Source organism: Drosophila ananassae, chromosome 2R (assembly GCF_017639315.1).
Source record: "Drosophila ananassae strain 14024-0371.13 chromosome 2R, ASM1763931v2, whole genome shotgun sequence".
Lineage (NCBI taxonomy): Eukaryota > Metazoa > Arthropoda > Insecta > Diptera > Drosophilidae > Drosophila > Drosophila ananassae.
The window spans coordinates 518,636-539,413 of NC_057928.1; the positions used below are offsets into that span (position 1 = coordinate 518,636).

A 20,778-nucleotide genomic window follows, 5' to 3' on the forward strand; every position below is an offset into this window, starting at 1 on the left:
CTCGAACTATGGCACGTTGAAAAACAGACACAGCGTTTTTGAGCTAAAAATTCATATTGACCCTCTGGGGTCACGAATGCAGTTCGCTCAACCGAATCGGAGTGAATTTTCACCTGATAGAAGCCACTGGCCATGTCTAGGCTATAGAAATATTTACCGCCTCGATAATCTATGCATAGTCTATCACTGCCGTCCTTCTGTTTTACTGGTAACATTGGACTAGAGAAAGGGGAGCTACTAAGTCGAATTACGTTGGATTCTAGCATTTGCTGAATCTTTTCTCTTACTATTTCTTTCTCACCCTCGCCAAGACGATATGGTCGTCTCTGTACCGTTTTGTTTACGTCCACTAAACGGATTTCTAAAGAACCTGTAGTAACACGTCTATTTGGAATGCCTTCAATGAGAAATTTGGAATATTTGGCCAGTATGTCGTTTAATTTTAACTTATCATTATTACTTAACTCCACATTAAGTAATACACAACTTTTATCATCTATCGCATTTACATTTTCATCGTTATTTAGAGATAATACGGTTTGAGTTCTGTACATATCGAATCTAACTCTTTTTAAAGTTACTCCATACCCAAGCTCAAAAATGTCTGGTCCAATTATCACAATATATCAATTATCATAATTTAGCAATTCAAAATTAAATTCAGAGATTTGTATGGTGAACAGAATTTGCATATTGCTCTTGACAACGTTGTCGCCATGCCTCTCAAAACAACCATGTTATGGATTCTTTTACCGGCCAGCTTCGCTTTTACCAAAGAGTATTCTGATCCCGAATCAAAGAAAAATGGAAACTTCTCACCAAATTGAATTGCAATCCCGTTAGGCTGATGTACTGCGCACATGTCTACTCTTCTTTCGTTGCTGCTTCGGCTCGCTGTTGCTGTTCCCCTCGTACACACTGACGCGATATGTCCAACGCCGCCACACTTAAAACAAGTTATTGTTGATCTCTCTCGTTCCATCGTTGTTCTGTTGTTGCTATGGCCTGGTCTAGTTTCGTTTTGCTCTTCTGTTTCCCTCTTGGGACACTCCATTGCCTTATGTCCAAGATTCCCGCAATTATGGCATCTAATCGGCGTCTGAATTTTGAACCTCTTCTTTTCGGGTCCCTCTGATCCAAAAAATTCTACATTTCTACTGAACGTGTGGGCCTTGAGTTGTTGTTGCAGTTCAGAACTCGTTTTTATGTTTGTAGTGAACGCTACACGCTGCAGTCTGGGGTCAATTTGGGATGCATGAGCCAAGACTAGGGATATGGCGATCTCCTCATGGGTCATTAATTTCCACTTGGTCAATAATGATGTAATTAATCGACTGGAATACACCAAGAGGCATTCATTTGCATTGGTACGTCCCTTGAGCAACACTGCTGCCGGCGTCTCGTTTCCTTCGTAGCGTTCCATGAGAAATTCTCGGAATTGCGACCAGCTCATTCCAGGGAAACAAATTTGCGAGAGCCTGCGATGCACTACCGAGCAGCGATTTTCTGAGCGTCATCACCAAGGATGCACCTTCTTGTGAATGTTCACTTAGAATTATATCTGCCGTTTTGCGGTAACATCGCGGATGCGGCGCTCGTGTCAGACTGTGGTGTTGCTTTGAGTAGTTCGGTTAACACTCCATTTTGCGATTCTAATAGTCTGCGCCAGATATTTTCCGAGTTATCTTGTAGGAGCGGTGATCCCACTTCTGATGTCGGGAAATTATGGTCGTTTTCCTCTGCCTTTTTGTATTTCACCACGCGCAGCGAGTCGAAATGATCTTATTTCCGTTCACTTCTGAGGGCTGTTCTTGATTGCCTTCCCTCTTCTCTTCCTCCTTTCCATCATTGCGCCACGCTCAGCAGGGCTTTACTCTCCTTCCCCACCGCGCTCTCATTCAAATAAGCTTCTCTCTCTTCATTCTCTCTTCATTTGCAATGTCCATTTATTTCCTCTTAGACTATACACTTAACTTATAATCAATCAGTAAATAGTATTTGAAATTAAATCTAACTTATCTCGGACAAATTTATGTTTACGTGGATGTATAATATGTGCAGATTGAATAAAATCTTTGGAAGTAACAAGCGACCAAAGTACAAAAATAGTGTAATTTTTGACCAACTTTGAAAAATTCAATTTTTAAAAATGACACTATTTTTTTACTTGGACGTTTTTACTTGGAAAGATGTTTACTCGCGCCAAGTCCGCGTATATATGGTATGCCCCAAGAAAGCCATCTTTTCGCGGTTCCCACTGCATACGTACAGCCCACCTCCCGTCCAACCGACCGAGGGACGCTGCCGCGTAACGTACGGCTCGAATCGCGGGAATAGATCCGAGATAGATAAGCGAGGATTAGGAGAAAGATATTACGAGGAAGAGTGTTGCACAGATAATGCGGTTAATATAAGCGATTTAAGATTGTTAGTAGAGCAAAGTGACAAGATGTGGTAGGTAAGGTAAGTGTTAATGAAGACATTAGTTTTTTGAAATTGAGGAAGATGAGGTGGAAGGTTGATCAGTGGCCTTAACATGTGGGAGTTTTACACCCACAGGTTTGGTTATCTTTTTTTTCACCGTACTTGGCTGATGTTCTTGGACGAAAATGTTCTCTGGCCAAAAGCTGGCGGAACAGATCGTCTTGAACATCTGCAAGGGCACACGTATTTTGAAAGATGACGTGTGCCTGGTGTAAGAATATTTGAATTTTGTAATATCCACCACCTTTATGTCGGCTTTTGCTTTGGCTTTGATGTAAGCCGAGATATCAATCTCCGAAGTATCAGGGGCAAGTCGGGAAACAAAAATGTGTTTCGATGGTGGGATCACCTGCAAGGGTTTTGGTGCCGCCGTAACTAATACTGCGGCATCAGTGCGTACCGGGGGTCCGGACGGTTTATTACCCTGTTTGGTGACTGTTACAGGAGTTTGAATTATTGGGTCTGGGATCACTTGAAGCGATGCCACAGAGGACATATCGGACAATTGCTCATTGATTCCGAGACATTCGGAAGCCGAATTTTTCTCAGGTCTGGCCCTTGGGGTGGCCAGAAATATAAGCGGCTGCATAGTTGTTGTCTGAGCAGGCTGAAGATTATTCGCCACAAGCACATCACTAAAAGGGGATTTCTTACGCTTTGGGGACTCATTCATTTCTGGGAGTCCTTTGAAGAATGGGGCCCAGAGCAAGGTGAATTTTCGCTGGTATGTCGACGATGGCATTCGGATTTCCCGCATGATGAAGGAACTAGTTGGCAGTTTGAAGGGCAATGGGAGAAAATTGTGACCCTCTACGAATTGTCGTCTGTGTTTAACAGCGAACTGAAAGGATTTTAAAGTTGCTAAAGCTTCGGCAGTGAAAACTGAATTATATAGAAAGTGGAAGGAAGGATGCATCAGTGGTTTGGGAGCCGTCCGTCCTATCCTAATCCTAAAGGACCCCCCATTTCTATAAACAATGGGAAATACGAATTCTTAAGAATGCCCTTTGGTTTAACAAACGCTCCTATTTCAACGAGCAATGGATGATATTTTAAGAGAAAAAGTAGGTAAAACATGTCATGTTTATATGAATAACATTATTATATTTTCAAAAACAATATTTTAAAAAAGTATATTTTAAAAAAATGTGTACAAAATTACGCTAAGATTGCTAAACCTTTAACTAAAAATTTAGAAGGCCCAATTGCATAAGAAGCTCTAACGAGCAACCCGTAAAACTCTAATACAGTTCGATGATTAGAGTTTCGATGACGAAAATTTAATTGTACAAGTAGAACTGGCACAACCGGACTATAATATAAAATTTACTCTAACTGATGCATTTGATGTAGCTATTGGTGCCGTTCTTTCTTTATTATTAGAAAGAAGATTAGATTATTATTATTATCTTTCTTTATTATATTAGTGTGGGCTTTTAAAAATCTTCGAAATTACTTATATGGAGTAAACAACATCGAATTCTATATCAATCACCAACCTCTTTTATACTCTATTTCTCAAGAAAATTCAAATATCGAAATGAAAAGATTGTATTTTTTCAATGAATGTTGAAATCCAAAACCCACCAAAAACTGGTATCACGACTAAAGCAACTTTTTTACGGAGCACGCAATGGTCTTGTGAGAACCAGCACGAGCTCCAGAATAGGCAAAAATGAAAATATGCATCTCAAAAAATTAAAGAGTGATTGCTTATCCCTTGAAAGGAAGACAATGTGCCTGTTGTGAGTTAAAGCCTTTCACCAACATCCGTTATTTTATCACTATTGTTTATCTTAGTGTAACTTAATTTTTCTTTATGTAATATATTTATTTAACTAAATTTTATCCCCATAATTTTTCCGCTAGCCATGGCAATGCCAAATAAAGTGACGGAATTCAGTAGTGACGGCAAGAATATTGTACGCAAGTCTGGAAACCATGAAAATAGGACTTTCAAAATAGGCAAAAAATTGGCTCCATACCTGAACAATAAACTTTCATTCAAGTGCCAAGAATTGACAAGTGTGGCAGCATGCCGTTCTATCGTAGACCATTTCAAACATCTGTACGCAGATCTTGAAGCAGGAAATTATCCAATGCATCACTGTCAGCCACGTAGATCACCGTGTATGAACATTGTTGGATCCGTAGCGAATTCTTTCTTCGATATAATGGATCCCACGTACGCAGATGTTTGGCCCACGTATGGCCAAAACAATTCAAAAAGTTTAAGGGTAACGAAGAGATCCTCCTACAGTTGATCCTGAACCAAGCATCCATTGTTTACTTTACCATCAACGTGGTGCAAAAAGAAAGTTTGGATACCAACAACCGGCTAAGGTCTTTGGAACAACGGAACAAGATGATGTAACAACTAGGTTTGAAAAGAAGGGATTTAGGAATACGCCATCTAGCGGGGGATAGACGAAACACTCTAGTATTGCCATATGGGGTTACGAATCACCCATAGGTAGTCAAAATTCGTATGAAGACTATCGATAACATGACTTATCGAAAGCTACAGAGCATATATGTATATATATACATATATACGTATATATGAAACGGATATAACCTTTCGAGCAGCCTTGATGTCCCTCGTGGATTTCTTTTCGATCTGACCCTCCATAGGAAAGGTACAGCCTGTGAAGTGTTGTTGTAACAAATAAAGTTAGCTAAGATCATAAGATCTCCTTTAAGTCTAAAGTGTGCCTAAAGTCTAAAGTCTTAAAATTACCCAGGAGGAAAATTCCCTGGCATCTTTTAAACCATCCTGTGGTTCATCTGGGTGAGTGTTTGAGAAAGTGTTTTTTTTTAGAAGGGTATTGACTCAGGTTTTCACATTTAGGCGGCCTACAAAAAGTTCGAGCCTGCCCCTCCAAATTGTCGGGGTTCCTAAGTCCAGCTAGGCGTTCGAACGCCGCTTTAAGCGCCGTTTCCCTATCTCAATACACTGGGAGAAGGGAAACATTGGAAAAGTGGATTTAGGAGCCGTCAGCAGCATCAAGAATATATAGATTAAATTAAAGGTTAAAAACAACAAAAACAAGAAGAGCATTAAAATTAATATGTTAAAGTAAAGTTTTAAAAGATTAAAAATATTATATTAAAAATTTTCCCACATTGTGTTATGTGACGAAATTATGACTAGTTTTACGCTTAAAGGCAATGAAATAATTTTATAAAAAATGTCATGTAAAATTGAATTGCTAAAAATTTCTCTCAGTGCGGCATAAAACGATTAAATATAAACATACATTAAAACACATGCTTTAGAATAAATAGAAAAGAATCAAAAAATGGAAGAAATACTGGAATTTTGAATACCAAGAAGTGAACTAATATTGTAATTAAATGCTAGCTAAATTCGATTATAAGGAAAAAGCTCAACTTATTATCTGTCAAGAAGTATGTACATATAAGATAAAATTCTTAAGTAAAGGTAAAAGCTCACATGTAGAATATTAAGAGAAGAAATTATATTATAAGATCGCATAAATACCAACGAATAATGCAGAGAGAATTAATGTAATGAGAAGAATAAGAAGAGAGAAATAATGTAAACAGCGAGTGCATATTGTATAAGGGAGATAACCTTAAGACTTGATTTTGTGTTATTCCCTTATGCCTAAGTTTTCAGCTGCAACACTCATGGAAGCGCTTTCATCGGTGGATCACCAAGTGAGCGATTACGCTAAATAATGTTTTGGTGAGTGTTGGCACAACAACAAAACTATGTTTATATGCATCAGCTGCTCTGCAGACTCTCTTGTCTTAATACCTATTAAGAGGAGCCCCGTAAATATTCGTGATACTCGAATGAGTTCCTTTTTAAAACTGTTTTTATTTCTTACAATTCTCTTACAAGAAACATACATGAAAATCTTAAATCTATTTAAAACTACTTATCAACGGACTGCACGCTGACATGCTATGTGACCCTTTCTTAAGTGCTTCAAGTGCACCACATAAATATTTGGTTAGACTGCAGGAGATCGTCTTTCAAACCATGCTGTTAATCACTTATTCCCATGGGTCCGATCTCCTACATGCTATGTTGAAATTCTTATCGTGTTCAATGCTTGAACATTCTGCAAAGGGCCACAAAAAAGGTGTACATTTTGGATATTATTAAATTTGTTTTCTTCAATATTAGAAAATTATTATTATTATAATTGTTCGATGACAATATGTTGTTAATTATATCATTCTATTACATATTTTTAAATATTTTAACATTGTTTAAGTTATTTTATTAGCTCCCATGTTCAACTTATTGTTTGAACATCCTGCAAGGGGCCACAAAAGTGCTTGACTTGTGTTTACATTTTTAAATGAATTATTATTTTTGTTCGATTTTTTAGTGGACTGTAATATTATATATTTTTTTTAATTTTTTGATTTTAGTGGACATCTTGAAAACTTTTTTCATTCGATATTTTAGTGGACTGTAATTTTTACTTATTTTGTTTCCTATTTTTTTTTTTGAATAAAAATTTTTTTTTTTAATTAAATTGAAGTTATAAAACCAAAAAGAAAACAAAACTTGCCGATGACTATAATTGCTGATGTTGTTTTGCTGCTCTTGCCGATGCTTTGGTTTCCGTTGTTGCTTTGGCTGCTGTTGCTCCTGATGTTGCTGTCGCTCGGATGTTGCTTCTGCTTGGGGTGCTGCTGCTGCATTGGCTGATGTTTTTTAAATTTTTCGATGTAGGGCCTCGGATACGCCAACACCTTTATAATTTTATTTTTTTATAGTTTCATATGTTATTTATTCCGGTGCTGTCCCGGAAAAAATACCATAGAAAAGAACGATTTTAAACTTGGCTCTTTTTTGCCCAGATCGCACCCTTATTTTATGCTCATTGGCATTTACATAATTTTACTTTCTGTGTTCCTTACCTATTGGGGGAAACGACAGTTTTGTTTTTTTTTTTCACGACTACGATTTTAAACTGGGATCTTCTTTGCCCAGATCGCAGCCTTATATTATGCCTATTGGCATTTTTATAATATAATTTTCTGTGTTCCTTACCTCTTGGGGGGAAACGACAGTTTTTTCCTGACTACGATTTTAAACTGGGATCTTTTTTGCCCAGATCGCAGCCTTATATTATTTATACAATTTTATTTTCTGTGTTCTTTACCTCTTGGGGGGAAACAACAGTTTTTTTTTTTTTGTTTGACTACGCGATTTTAAACTGGGCTCTTTATTGCCCAGATCGCAGCCTAACCTGAGTCTCTTACCACAGGGGGGAAAACGTCAGGGTGTCCCGAAGGACCAAATGATAAGAGGAGCGCCTTATATAAAGGTGTTACTCCAATGAGTTTTCAAATGAAACCTTATTAGTATAGGGGCTTCTCTTATCAAGTGATCCGGCTCGAAGGACCAAATGTTAAGAGGAGCCCCGTAAATATTCGTGATACTCGAATGAGTTCCTTTTTAAAACTGTTTTTATTTCTTACAATTCTCTTACAAGAAACATACATGAAAATCTTAAATCTATTTAAAACTACTTATCAACGGACTGCACGCTGACATGCTATGTGACCCTTTCTTAAGTGCTTCAAGTGCACCACATAAATATTTGGTTAGACTGCAGGAGATCGTATTTCAAACCATGCTGTTAATCACTTATTCCCATGGGTCCGATCTCCTACATGCTATGTTGAAATTCTTATCGTGTTCAATGCTTGAACAATACCATTTCATATTTAAGTAAAAACACAGAATGATATTCATTTAACGTAAAGTAAAGTAAAGTTTAAAATCTAAAAGTAAACTCAATCAAAGTTAAAATTCTATTTACATATAAATATGCATACATACATAATAATATATCTTAAGATAGATCGTAATTTGAATTATTAATAAACCATATTTTATAATGTATGAATAATTAACCCTGTTCTCCATGCTGATAGAGAAGCCGCCGTAGAAGCCTGCAAGAAAAAGAGGCCTAGCAGATATGATAGACGGAAGTATAGGCCATGGTAGGGTGGGCCAAAAACGCTCCAATGCAACCTGGGGGTGTAAGATTGTTTGTTATTTTTGGTTCTTTATCTGTCTCTTAACCCTCGCTATTTTGCTGTGTTGAGCTTATCTCTCTTTTTCCGGCCAGAATGGCAAACTATTTCGCAAGCATATTTCGAATATTTAGGATTCTAAGAGCACCCCAAGACTGCAGCTCATCGAACACCACTACACTTGCCGACGAGACAGAGCCGGATTATAAATGCGTGCAATGCTCAGTCGGGACTAGCATCTGCTCTAAGTTATCCGTTACAGGAATATTTATTATAAAATCCTAATATTTGTGGCGCCCAACGTGATGGGGCCTCACTGTACAGTGGGACTCATGAATAAGCGAGAAACACAGTTAAATATTTCACCCCTTTAACCTTCTACACTTTACAATCTAATTGAAATCTTGAGTATCCTCTCGTATAAGTATGGAGGTAGAACCATTTTTTTAGTTAGTTGAAACTGTCCTTTAGTCAGCTCTCTATTCTTTCAGTCGCTTAGGAATGAAGCTTTAATACTAACTAAGGTGGAAAGCGGTTTACCACGGGGAAAGTAAATGAGAAATCTGACTCCTTTTTCCTATATACTTATGCTACATGAAGCTAAGTGCGCTGGAAATGCAGAAAAGTAAACTCATGAAAGAGTATCTGACCGCGCATTGTTAGTGGATGGTGACATATGTAAGTCTACTTCCTAGGACTCGCTCTCCCAGGCGGACTACAGATAGTATGCTTCAGAGACACTTATCTGGCCGATTCAGGAAAAGGCGAGATTCAAAAGGAACTACACAAAAGCTAAAACTAATGAAGGGTGGTTTGCTTGGATAACATCCAGAAGTTACTGTCAAGTAGGTCGGTTGGCCACAAGCTACAATAGTTTTGTTTCTCTTTTTCATATTCTTTTTCACACACCTATCATTCTCCAGAATCTTTTAATCACCAATCTCTAAAAATTACAAAAGCAGAGCTTCAAAAGTGAGCTTTCGATCAAGCATGGAGTAAATTAATTTTATTATCTTATATTTTCGCACTCTTATATATTTTGCTAAGTTGGCATATTGAATATCGCATAAGTAACTAGTCATTATTTTGCACTCAACCTCGATGAGCATTAGTAAATATTACCTTGATTTTTGTCAGAAATTTTTTTTTTTTGAAAACGTAAAACCTGCGAAACAGAATACATTATATATTAAATTACCTTAGGTGAATTTCAGAGAGCTAATAGAGTAAGCTAGTCAATCTCAGGTATAGTTAGGAGATATTCGGAGTAAGATGGGCATTGATCACTCTGACACCGAGGAAGCCAGTGGCTCATCAGAATTTTGTACTCTATGTAGAACTCGAACATCGTCAACTGAATTGTTTAAAACCAAATGTGGACATAGTTTTCACAAAATCTGCATAAAAACTCACTTTACAAAAGAAAAGAATTGTCCGATCTGTAAAACATCCTGCCAAGGGGAACCAGTAGGAAGAACAGATAGTGTCGCACATCATTCGAGGCATAAGCAGAGGGTCGCCAGTTCACAGGTAGAGAACTTAGAGAAGAGGGTGGCGGATATGGAGAATACATGTCGAGAACAATCAAGTGGGCAAGAAAACATAGAAAGCATGTTGCGTTATGCAGGAAAGGGTATGCAAAATGAGTTTCTCACACAGTTGACAGAAAAAATGTCTCCTTTAATTCAGTCAAATTTGGCAGCCACGACACACGAAGCATCATTGCAAGGAGTGGCTAACGCCAGTCCGTCTTTCGACCAATTGCTAGGTATAGATGCAGGGCAAACAAACGAATTACGAAACCCGATGAACTCTAACTTATCACCCAGGTCGAACGTTTCTGATCTTTCACAAAGACCTGACAAAGTATCCCATAGTAGTGGGTGGAAGTTGCGCTTTAGTGGTGCCGATGGAGGCATAAACATTGATAATTTCATTTATAGAGTTCAGGCTTTAACTCATCAGATACTTGGCGGAAGGTTCGATATCCTTTGTGGAAACCCAAACGCCCTGTTTGAAGGGAAAGCGAACGATTTCTTTTGGCGGTACCATAAATCTGTTCAGGTCGTAAGATGGAATGATTTATGTACTACGCTTCGCCGTCAGTTCAGAGACACGAGAACTGACGTTGACATTCGAGAAATGATAAGAGATCGAAAACAAAAAGAAAAAGAAACTTTCGACTCGTTTTATGATGCAGTAGTCCAATTGACAGATAGTTTAGATAGTCCATTAGAGGAGAGGGAGTTAATAGAAATTCTCCGGCGCAATTTAAGACCAGAGATAAGGCACGAAATTTTAAATATTCCTGTAGGTTCAATTTCGAGGCTCTGTTGTAGAAAGCGGGAGTGTTTTCTTAAAGAGCTGAAGCGAGAGCAAGTGTACAAAAAGGGACCGCCATTCAAAAGCCACGTTTCTGAGCTCCTTGGAAATACTCGAGGGGAAGACGAACCGGAGTTTTTCGAAGAGTTAGATGGCGCTGTAGAGGCCATATCGTTAGTCTGCTGGAATTGCAGAAAGGAAGGACACACATATCAAGACTGCACAGCATCTCGAAAAGTGTTCTGCTACGGGTGCGGTGCACGAAATACATATAAACCGTCTTGTCAAAGGTGTTTAAAAAATTTATAACAGAACACCCAAGCCGTTCATTCTCGGACTGTTCCGAAGGCACTGGGAACGAACACGGAAAGGCCGGAAGAGTAGAAGCGGAAGAGAGTATTCCTCATAAAAATCCCCTAGACCCAGTTGAGGCCACCTCAGAAGGATGGCATCAAAGAGTTTGTACGGTTTTGGAAATGATAGTATTAGCAAAATTTATTAAAATGTAAGGATTAAAAGTAAATCTAGGAATACTAACAGGCTAAGGAAATTTTGGAGAGTCACAAAGGATTTGAAAGTGCTCCGAAATAGTTGTGCTCCGAAAAGAGATTTTAGGAAACGGAATGCCCGTACAAAGAGTATTTAGTAATGTTTCGACTGCAGATGGCAGTAAGCAAAGCATTGTCGGGCGGATAAAAACTGGAATTGAGTATAAAGGCCAAAGCAGGATTATTGAATTATATGTAGTTCCTTCGTTAGACTTTTGGAACCTTTTTGATCTATTACCTCCAGATATTCAGATATCGGAGTTAAGTGCTCACAATCTGTCAGAAGAGCAGAGAAAAATTCTGCAGACGGTAGTAGAAAAGTTTCCGTCTTTTGATGTTTCGGGATTAGGCAAAACTAGCCTGCTTTCGCACCAAATTGTTGTTGGGGAAGCGAAACCCATTAAACAGAGACATTTTCCGGTTTCGCCAGCCGTAGAGAAATTACTTTATGCAGAAGTTGATCGAATGCTGCAGTTAGGGATAATTGAGGAATCCGACAGCGCCTGGTCATCACCAGTAGTCCTGGTTCAAAAGCCCGGAAAAGTTAGGCTCTGTCTCGATAGCCGAAAAGTAAACGCGGTGTCTGTGAAGGACGCATATCCGTTTTTATCAGCAGTTTAGATCTTAAGGATGCATTTTGGCAGGTACCATTAGATTAAGCGTCTAGGGATAAAAAAGCTTTCACGATCCCTGGTCGTCCACTTTACCAGTTCAAGGTGATGCCGTTTGGACTCTGCAATGCGGGCCAAACTATGTCACTATTGATGGATAAGGTTATCCCAGCAGCCTTACGAAATGAGGTCTTCATCTATCTCGATGATCTCCTTATAGTCTCCGAAAGACAGTTGCAGATTGCATCCGAAAAGCAGGTTTGACTATTAATGTCAAGAAGAGTCATTTTTGCGTGCAGCAGGTCAAATATTTGGGGCATGTGATTGGGGAAGGTGTTATACGCACAGACCCAGATAAAGTGGCGGCAATAGAAAGGTTTCCACTATCGAAAACTCTTAAGAGTTTGAGAAGCTTTTTGGGTACGGCTGGCTGGTACAGAAAGTTTATTGACAATTTCGCAGCAGTTTCCGTACCTTTGACCGATTTGTTGCAAACAAAGAGGAAGTTTCAGATGACGGATGAGGGAAGAATGGCATTCGAAGAATTAAAGTCTAGGTTGTGTTCAGCATCGGTTCTTAGAAGTCCGGATTTTTGCAAGCCTTTTTATATTCACTGCGACGCAAGCTAAAGCGGAGTAGGAGGCGTTTTGGTCCAGAAGACAGACGATGGAGATGAGTACCTAATCGCGTATGTGTCTAAAAAGCTTAACAAAGCCCAGCGAAATTACTCTGTAACAGAACAGGAGTGTCTTGCGACAAAAATACGTGTTAAACGCTTTCGTTCTTACGTAGAAGGCCATGACTTTACGATCGTAACCGATCACGCATCGCTCAAGTGGTTGATGAGTCAAACTGATCTGCATTCCCGTTTAGCGAGATGGGCCCTCAAGTTACAGGCGTTTAGGTTCACGATTGAGCATCGTAAAGGGTGGCTGAATGTCGTTCCTTATGCCCTTTCGAGAGTAAATGAGGACGAGTTGGCCAGTATAGATGCCTCTTATGGGTTGTTAGTAGACACCGCCTCGAAACATTTTAGAAGTCCCGAGTATACGAGCCAATAGTTTTGAAGCCAATAGTGCGAAATTTCCTGACATAAAGGTTGAGGACGGATTAGTTTATAGGCGCTCAGAACATGCAACAGGTGAGCCGCTCCACGACGTATATATTTAAAGCTGTGGGTACCCGTACAACTGGTACGTGATGTTTTGAAGAACGCGCATGATCATCCGCTTGCATCTCACGGCGGAGTTCACAAGACGCTAGAGCGAGTAAGACGCTATTATTACTGGCCCGTCTTGGTGGGAGACGTTAAGGCGAATATTGACGGGAGTGAATGTTGTAAGACCTCTAAGGCACCCAATAGTCCCTTATGACCTCCAATGGGTAAGGCTCCAGAGTCTGAAAGATTCTTTCAACGGATTTATATTGATTTCCTAGGTCCATACCCTCTTTCAAGGATTGGGAATATAGCTATCTTTATCGTCTTAGACCACTTTTCAAAGTTTGTATTTGTCAAAGCCGTTAAGAAATTGGAAGCAGCAGTCGTGATTAAGTATCTAAAAGAAGAGTTGTTTCACCTCTGCGGGGTTCCAGAAACAGTTGTATCTGATAATGGTTCGCAGTTCACTTCCTCTCTTTATCTTAAAACGGACGGACGTGTTTTTTTGTGCGCACTACGTTTTTGTAAAACTTGCAATAAGCTATAAACAATCGGTGTTTATTTTCTTTACATTTACATTTATAAAAACAAATTACAATTTCGTAGATCCGTATCGCTTCGCGTGTGCAGTGATATATTTGGAGGTAAAAATATTAATTTGTTTAATTTACTTTCCAAACATAGCCCTGCTCTGCTTCTTCATCTCCAACGGTGTTGTTGCTATTCTTTTGCTTCTACTCTCGCTCAATAGAGATTCTTATCTCTATTTCTTTAAATCTTGCTAACTTGCACTAACTGCTCTCTTTAATCTCCCCCTTTCGTTTCCTTGGTACAGTGGTTCAAGGTTCCTCATTAATAAATCAAATAATATTCTTAAATTAATTATTAATTTTTTTTAATAATTTTTAATAAATTAATTATTTAATTTTTAATAATTTTTAATAAATTAATTATTTAATTTTAAATAATTTTTTATAAATTAATTATTTAAATTTTTTTAATAATTATGGATTTTAAATTGGTCTGTGCATTAAAGTCTTGCAATAAGACAATCTCGTCTTCCCAGCCTACCATCCATTGCTGGCTCTGTGAGAACGTGTTACACGCTAAGTGTGCCGGGTTCACGGCCTCAGTGTCGGATGCAATCTCGCGTAGGTCTGGACTCCACTTTTGCTGTGACGGTTGTCGTGCTGTTCAGGACGAAATGAGGTCGTTCATGAGGCAGACTAAAAGCGGTTTCAAGGAGTTGATTAGTGGTTTTCGAAAAATCAATGACCAACTCTGTGCGCTTGATACACAGTTTAGTAGTCTTCAACTACTAAATGAGTCTCCAAAGCGTAAGAAATCCGCTTTTAGTGATGTGCTCGGGTCGAATAATCTTCAGCCAGCTCAGCCGACAAATATACAGCCGCTTATATCTCTGGCCACCCCAAGGGCCGGACCTGAGAAAAATTCGGCTTCCGAATGTCTCGGGATCAATGAGCAATTGTCCGATATGTCCTCTGTGGCATCGCTTTTAGTGGTCCCAGACCCAATAATTCAAACTCCTGTAACAGTCTCCAAACAGGGTAATAAACCGTCCGGACCGCCGGTACGCACTGATGCCGCAGTATTAGTTACGGCGGCACCAAAACCCTTGCAGGTGATCCCACCATCCAAACATATTTTTGTTTCCCGGCTTGCCCTTGATACTTCGGAGATTGATATCTCGGCTTACATCAAAGCCAAAGCAAAAGCCGACATAAAGGTGGTGGATATTACAAAATTCAAATATTCTTACACCAGGCACACGTCATCTTTCAAAATACGTGTGCAGATGTTCAAGACGATCTGTTCCGCCAGCTTTTGGCCAGAGAACATTTTCGTCCAAGAACATCAGCCAAGTACGGTGAAAAAAAAGATAACCAAACCTGTGGGTGCAAAACTCCCACATGTTAAGGCCACTGATCAACCTTCCACCTCTTCTTCCTCAATCCCAAAAAACTAATGTCTTCATTAACACTTACCTATCAGAATACAAGAGGGTTACGTAGTAAACTTCCCAAACTGTATTCTGATAGTTCTTTTTTTGCATCCCATATTATTGTATTTACAGAAACTTGGTTAAAGCCGGAAATCTTAAGCTCCGAAGTTTTTCCTAGTAGGTACACCACTTTTAGATGTGATAGAACCTTGCGAAGGGGAGGAGGAGTGCTAATTTCTGTAGACTCCAAATTCGCTTCTGATGAGGTAAAATCACAAGAGTTTGGTGACATTGAATTTCTTTGCATCAAAATCACTTTGTCCGATCAATCTTTGTATGTTACCTGTTCGTACATACCACCTTCGTCCGAACCGCCAACATACTGGCAACATTTGTCCGCTATTCGTCTGGTTTTCGACCGTCTGTCTGATGGTGACCAGCTGATAGCTCTGGGTGACTTTAATATCCCAGAACTTATGTGGTCCAATGTTGATAATTCACCGTCTTTACAGCTTAACTCCCACCATGACTTCCCTGAGGGCATGTTTGACATGTCACTCGGGCAAATTAACCACGTCAGAAATTCTTTAGGTCGGCTGTTGGACTTATGCTTCGTTTCTGATCCTGATGGAATTACTCTTTCCAGAACTTTGCCCCTTTCTAACCCTGAGGATCCATATCATCCCACTCTTGAGGTTTCAATCGAAAATAACTACTTTTTTGACCTTAAGTCTACAGTTAAATCCCAGAAAGTTCGTTTCTTTCGTAAGGCTGACTTTATGAAATTAAATAAGTTAATTTTGGAATTTGATTGGTCTGATTTACTGGCATGCGAGGATATAAACATTGCATTACAAAAATTTTATTACACTTTGAACATATTTTTCGACGTTTGCGTGCCGTGGAAATATCCGTCCGCTTCAACGAATCCGCCTTGGTATACAAGGCACCTTATAAATTTAAAGAATAGTATGAGTAGACTATTAAACAAACATAGATTATCTGGCTGTACAGTTAGTTATTCAAGATACTTAGTAGCTCGGTCTAATTTCACCGTGCATAACGCAGAATGTTATAGGAGTTATATTCGCCGCTGCAGGATTCAGTTTACTCAGGATCCGAAGCAGTTTTATAACTTCGTAAACACTAAGCGTAAACATGTATCTTTTCCCCCACTGCTTACGTTTGAGAACTCTTCTGCGAACACCGATCAGGCGATGGCCGATCTCTTTGCACAGTTTTTTCAAACTACCTATTCACCTAGCAGCAGTTTAGCTCAGCCTTACACTTATAATATCCAATCAGCCAACCTTATATTTTGCCCATCTTTCGATCAAAGTGGTGTGTTATCGGATCTTCTTAAGATTAAGCCCGTGTATTCGCCAGGCCCTGATGGAGTACCAGGCTGTGTTCTGAAGTACTGCGCCGAGGCACTGTGCAAACCGCTTGTTAAACTCTTTAATCTATCGCTGGAAACTTTGATCTTTCCCCTTATGTGGAAGGAATCCTTCATTATTCCGCTGCATAAAAAAGGGAAAAAATCCGACGCTGCTAATTATAGAGGCATCTCTAAATTGTCAGCAATTCCAAAGCTTTTTGAAAAACTTATCACTCCACTTTTGCAACCCCTATGTAGTTCAATAATAACTCCGTGCCAGCATGGCTTCATGAAGCGCCGCTCCACCACTTATTGGAGCTAACATCTTTTATCACGGATGGCTTCCGGAATGGCTTACAAACAGACGTCATATACACTGACTTCAGTAAAGCATTTGACTCTGTTAACCATTCGCTTCTTATAAGTAAACTCAGTCTTTTGGGATTCCCAACTGATCTTCTTATGTGGATTTCGAGCTACTTATCAGGGAGAACCCAACGTGTTTTCTTTAAAGATGTTACCTCGCGTTTCGTCCGCGCCACATCGGGGGTGCCCCAAGGAAGCCATCTTGGACCCCTACTCTTTACTTTGTTTATTAACGACTTGCCCCTTGCCTTAACTAATTCACTTGTACTTATGTACGCTGATGACGTTAAGCTATGCCTTCAGTATAAATTCACTAGCGCCCAGTCTAGACTTCAATCCGATTTGGATAAACTTCAAAATTGGTGTTTAGCAAATAACCTAAAGCTTAATGGATCGAAATGTAAACTTATGTCTTTTTACCGATCTAGTCCTCACCAGGCTATGTACTTTCTCTATGGGAACGCCTTAGAACGATTAACTCAGGTTAACGATCTAGGTGTCCTATTAGATTTGAAACTTAAATTTACCGACCATGTATCTACCATGGTTAATAAAGCCATGGGTGTGCTTGGTTTTATTAAAAGATGGTCAAAAGAATTTAATGACCCGTACATAACTAAAACGTTATATACATCACTGGTCCGTCCGATTCTAGAGTATGGATCGTGTGTCTGGAGTCCTCAATATGGAGTACACCAAGATCACATTGAATCTGTACAAAAAAACTTCCTTACTTTTGCTCTTAGGGGACTTAATTGGGATGCAAATCTTTACCTCCCCTCTTATCATAGTAGACTTTTACTAATCAACTTACCATCATTAACAAATCGTAAAACGATGCTGGGTGTCATGTTTCTATATAATCTTATTTATGGAAATATAGACAGCCAGCATTTACTAACACGTTTTAATTTTAACATTCCTAGTAGAAGGACCAGAAACTTTCGTCCTCTACTCCTCAGCCATTGTAGTTCGATATATGCCCAACACGATCCGTTCAGGGTATTATGTTCGGACTACAATGGTCTCTACCACATCTTGTCACTTTGCTCTACTAACAATCTTAAATCGCTTATATTAACCGCATTATCTGTGCAACACTCTTCCTCGTAATATCTTTCTCCTAATCCTCGCTTATCTATCTCGGATCTATTCCCGCGATTCGAGCCGTACGTTACGCGGCAGCGTCCCTCGGTCGGTTGGACGGGAGGTGGGCTGTACGTATGCAGTGGGAACCGCGCAAGTTCAGATCAGAACAATTTTAAAAGCTTTTGAGGGAACAAAAGATTACCCACAAGCTGACTGCTATCCATTCGCCACAAGCAAATGCGTCAGAACGCGTTATCCGATCAATAATTACGGCAATTTGATCTAATGTTGATATCAGCCAAAAAGACTGAGATGCAAATTTAAGCAGCATTTGCTGTGTTTTAAGGTCATCCACCCATTCAGCAATTGGTACTTCACCCTATTATATGGTGTTTGGCCAGCATATGGTAACATCAGGGGGTACATATGCTTTGTTAAGGTCGCTTGAGACTTTGCATGATAGAGGAGTAGCATTCAGTAGGGAAGACTCACTTGAGAACATGGAGCGATATAATCTGAGATCAAGGGAAGTAAGTTTTGCTAATGGCCAAGAAGTCTTTCACCGCAATTTTAAGCAAAGTTGCTTTTAATCCGGCTACAACGCAAAATTAGGGCCAGCATTTCTGAAGGCACGCGTGCGGCATAAATTGGGAAATTCCTATTATGAGATTAAAGATCTGCAAGGAAAATTAGTCGGACGCTATCATGCAAAAGATTTGCGCCAGTAATTATGGCGGCATCTGCCTTGGTGAGTTTACCCCCAAGTCAGATTTTGGTGGGGGGTGTTGTAACGGCTAGGTTTGAAAAGAAGGGATTTAGGAATACGCCATCTAGCGGGGGATAGACGAAACACTCTTGTATTGCCATATAGGGGTTACGAATCACCCATAGGTAGTCAAAATTCGAATGAAGACTATCGATAACATGACTTATCGAAAGCTACAGAGCATATATGTATATACGGATATAACCGTATATATATATATATGAAACGGATATAACCTTTCGAGCAGCCTTGATGTCCCTCGTGGATTTCTTTTTGATCTGACCCTCCATAGGAAAGGTACAGCCTGTGAAGTGTTGTTGTAACAAATAAAGTCAGCTAAGATCATAAGATCTGCTTGAAGTCTAAAGTGTGCCTAAAGTCTAAAGTCTAAAAATTACCCAGGAGGAAAATTCCCTGGCATCTTTTAAGCCATCCTGTGGTTCATCTGTGTGAGTGTTTGAGAAAGTTTTTTTTTTAGAAGGGTATTGACTCAGGTTTTCACATTTAGGCGGCCTATAAAAAGTTCGAGCCTGCCCCTCCAAATTGTCTGTGTTCCCAAGTCCAGCTAGGCGTTCGAACGCCGCTTTAAGCGCCGTTTCCCTATATCAATACACTGGGAGAAGGGAAACATTGGAAAACTGGATTCAGGAGTCTCAGTGCAGCCCATCAGGAGCCGTCAGCAGCATCAAGAATAGATAGATTAAATTAAAGGTTAAAAACAACAGAAAAAGAAGGCAAGAATTAAAATTAATATGTTAAAGTAAAGTTTTAAAAGATTAAAAATATTATATTAAAAATTTTCTCACAGTGTGTTATGTGACGAAATTATGACTAGTTATACGCTTAAGGCAATGAAACAATTTTATAAATAATGTCATGTCAAAATTGAATTGCTAAACATTTCTCTCAGTGCGGCATAAAACGGTAAAATAAAAATATACATTAAAACACATGCTTTAGAATAAATAGAAAAGAATCAAAAAATGGAAGAAATACTGGAATTTTGAATACCAAGAAGTGAACTTATATTGTATTTAATTAAAGATAAAGATCAGATAAGGATCTGTCTCTTAACCCTCGCTATTTTGCTGTGTTGAGCTTGTCTCTCTTTTTCCGGCCAGAATGGCAAACTATTTCGCCCGCATATTTCGAATATTTAGGATTCTAAGAGCACCCCAAGACTGCAGCTCATCGAACACCACTACACTTGCCGACGAGACAGAGTCGGATTACAAATGCGTGCAACGCTCAGTCGGGACTAGCATCTGCTCTAGGTTATCCGTTACAATGATCCTCATAAACGCAAAGCACCAAGGCGCGCATTAGGAGCACGCATTTGTAATCCTCACAACACAAATGAATCTACTTGCGTATGGTTTACAGCGGATACAGAGTGAGATAAACAAGTTACTAACTGATTTTCGCTGATATGTTGATAAAACAAGAAAGGAAAGCTAACTTCGGGCGGAGCCGATGTTGATATACCCTTGCAGTTCCGTCGCAGTCCGCTAGGTGGCGCCACGCATCTTATATTATTAAATATATAGCGGATCGTATATAGTCAGCCGATCCTTATGAAACTTGGCAAATCAAATTATTTTGCCAAAAGAGGAATCCATTGAAACTCCCATCCTTCTAACTATGAAGTTATATATATAACTTGAAACAACGAAGTTATAGCATTTCCGATCAATCAGTTATATGGCAGCTATAGGATATAGTTGGCCGATCCTTATGAAATTCGACAAATCAGATTGTTTTTCCCAAAATAGAATCTCTACCAAATCCCATCTTTCTAACTTAAAAAACAACAAAGTTATGCCAATTTCGATCGTTCTATGACAGCTATAGGATATAGTCGGCCGATCCCGGCCGTTCAGACTTATATACTGCCTGCAAAGGAAAGAAGGGTGTGTGCAAAGTTTCAACTCGATAGCTTTAAAACTGAGAGACTAGTTTGCGTAGAAACAGACAGACGGACAGACGGACCGAAGGACAGACGGACATGCTCATATCGACTCAGGAGGTGATCCTGATCAAGAATATATATACTTTATAGGGT

At 39.3% G+C, this 20,778-nt stretch overlaps 1 protein-coding gene across 2 annotated transcripts in view; it reads right to left on the reverse strand.

Annotated features, from left to right (window-relative positions):
* The window catches only part of LOC26514684 (glutamyl aminopeptidase), a 414,401-nt gene that overhangs the window by 349,328 nt on the left and 44,295 nt on the right, over positions 1–20,778 (reverse strand). The gene's annotated exons all lie outside the window — the stretch shown is intronic.